Source organism: Nuphar pumila, chromosome 1 (genome assembly GCF_984573655.1).
Source record: "Nuphar pumila chromosome 1, dmNupPumi1.hap1.1, whole genome shotgun sequence".
Classification (NCBI taxonomy): Eukaryota; Viridiplantae; Streptophyta; class Magnoliopsida; order Nymphaeales; family Nymphaeaceae; genus Nuphar; species Nuphar pumila.
In genome coordinates this window covers 141,429,897-141,432,882 of record NC_143249.1, presented here as the reverse complement: position 1 = coordinate 141,432,882, position 2,986 = coordinate 141,429,897, and the positions used below count along the sequence as shown (strand labels likewise).

The 2,986-nt window shown below is 40.6% G+C and overlaps 1 pseudogene; it reads right to left on the bottom strand.

The window, feature by feature from the left end:
• Window positions 1-1,036: 1,036 nt before the first annotated feature.
• LOC149849186 (transmembrane and coiled-coil domain-containing protein STS1 pseudogene) lies at window positions 1,037-1,699 on the bottom strand (annotated as a pseudogene).
• Between the last annotated feature and the right edge of the window lie 1,287 nt (window positions 1,700-2,986).

Below are 2,986 nucleotides of genomic sequence, written 5' to 3'. Positions count from 1 at the left end.
CCATCATAGAAAGGAAGAGACACGGTGGTTCATGGTGAACCACTGTGAAATATGGCAGCTATCGTAGTTCTTGATGAACTACCATAGAGGAAAGGGGACACAGTGGTTCAATGTGAACCATTATGAGAACACAGCAGTTATGGTAATTCATTATTGAATTACCATAGGGGGAAGAGAAGGCACAGTGGTTCGTTGTGAACCACTGTAAAAACACAGCCACTATGGTAGTCCATTGTTGAACTACCCTAGAGGCGAAGAAGGCACAATGGTTCATTGTGAACCATTGTGAAAACAACAAGGTGCCGAGCATACGGGTGATATATGAATGAATGTGATGGAAGAATGGAGTAATATGTGTTGTTGGTGTAATTGCAGTAAGTGCAAATGGAATTAAATATGCTGGGCACAGGGAAGGGGTGTTGTAATATATAAAGTGCAGTGAAGGAGGCTGGAATGCAATGGGCAGAAAGCCAATGAAGAGTACACAGGTGCTGTGCCTATATGGGCAAGTGCAGCAATGCTATAGTGTAGTGATGTGGGGTAATATGCAGTGAAGTGGTGATTGGAGTGGAAGTTTCTGCAGCATGTATTAAGGTTAGCACATAGGTTGTGCTGGGGTATAGGGATGCTTATAAGAGACTATGTGTGTGTGTGTGTTACAGTAGATGCGGCATAGTGCCACAAGGGTACTAAGTGGAAAGGTAGGTGTTGTGCGCATATGTAGGGAAGTGAAGTGATAGGTGGTTGTGTAATGGAATAAAGATGCTGGGAGCTGCAAAGGTGCTACAACACATGATGCTGTGTATGGAGGAATTGTAGAGGATGGATCAATATTTAACCCTTTTATAGTTTAATGTGTGAATGCACTAGTCATATGTACTAGAGATCAATTAGTATGCAGTGATCAGTGAAAATATCACACAACATATATGAAAAATTCAAACAGTGGATAGGATGAATAAATGGCTCGTACCTGATCACCACAACCTGATTTGCAGTTTGACCCCTAAATAATCGGTGAGATATCTACAGCACTCTAGGGATTTTGCATGAGAGCTGAAAAGAAAGAAAAATAATAATCAGGATAGTATGTATCCAATTCCAGTTGCTCAACAATTTATTGGGTAGCATGAAGATAAGAAGAATGGCCATCGATTAATATTGTAACATCAACATTCTCAATCCCAGGTACTTCGACAGACTGAATTCCTGCTAATCCATCTGTAAGCAAGCTTGCGCGGGAAGCAACATCAAGAGTCCAGTCATTGGTAGAATACATACTCACGAACCTCCCGGACACGATCTTCAGAGCAGCCTCCCAATTTTCATTTCTCAATGGAATTGGTGTTCCAAGGAGAACAACTCTTTTCACAATGCCAGCACTATTAGCAGATATGGCCAGATGCTCAAGACATTTAAATGTCACCCTTGCTCCCAAAGAATAACCAATAAGAGTAACAGGCCTGTGTCCATATAATCCTTTTAACAACATTTCAGCAAGAAGTTTCTCTGGCTTATCTGATCTGTACACTGCAATAGACTATTTGCTGCCTGTAAAATTTGTTGCAGCTAGTAGCGTAGATGGCTATGCTAATGCAACTACCAGAGAGCTTAACACTATCAGCGTGGCACTTTGGTTGTGATTTTCACCAGTGTGTTTGAATTCAAATTCATCAATATCTCTAATTCTTCTAGCCATTTTAGTCCCAGTAAGACCAGCCTCCAGCAGCTCCAAAAGAAATGACAACAGCCATAAGTCCCACCACTGGTCCAGCGGCACTGGCTGCAGCAGCAAAGCCACCTGTGCCAATAATAGGGATAATGGTACTAAATGTGGGTGCCAACGCATCAGATCCAGCTGCAATTGTTGGAGCTGCTAGACCACCAGTTACTGCTAGCAAGGTTCTGCCAGTCAACACAGTGGCACCAATAATACCACCTTGTTTCCACCTGGACTATTTACTTTGTTTTTCTTCAGCTTCTGGTTGAGCTCCATTGGCCTTCGCAGAAGCCACATCAGAGCAAGAAATGATAAAGTCCAAAGCTTCCATTTTAGTCCACCTCCATGGATTAATCATGCCAATTTAGATCGCCCAGAATAATCACATATCATACAACGAATGAATTCCTTTATAAAATCTTGGGGGCCTTTCATAATAAATTGAGATGATTCTTTGGATACAGTTATAAACATCTGTAGGCTCTGCGGTTATCCTGCTTCTACCATAGTTCAAGGTTTATCCCAGGCGCTGGAATGGAGGTGGAGAATTTCAACTCCTCTTTTTCCTCATAATCACTGCTTCCATGCTAAGGTAGACCGAGAATGGAGACCCCCAGCAAGATCGATGGGATTATTCCTGCTGGGTTTCTTACATCTCACATTTTGACAGGAAATCATCTTCTAACATCCAGTTTGTGAATTCCAACAAATACACCCAATATGCTGATTTTTGTTGGAATTCATGATGGCCTTATGGTTGGAGCCTCAAGGGACCTTTTTCCAAATTGAGAGAGATATATGGACGCATGACACTAAAGGTAAAAGGGGTATTGGGAATATGTCGGACAACCTTCAGCAGGATTCATGGTGATTGAGAAAATATCGACCAAATGTGAAATATATAACGACATTTGCAAAATATTACAGAAGACATACATGAAGTGAATTTAAATACACAAGATGGGAAGTTAGAATGAATTACACAGAACTAATACGACTGATATACTGAAATTGATGAAACATGACGCTGGTGATGATCTAAAAGACCCTACAGGAATGGATGATGATGATGTTGCATCTGATAGATGTAAAAGGATACTCAATGATGCACAACTGAACTGAAAAGCTATTTATATGATGCTGAAATTATATAACACAAAATGAAAGAAAATATGTAACGAAAATAGGGACCATAACTCAAATCAGGCAAAAGATATAAATTGAACACAGGGGCTCAGATCAAAATCAGTAAAATAGATTGAAACC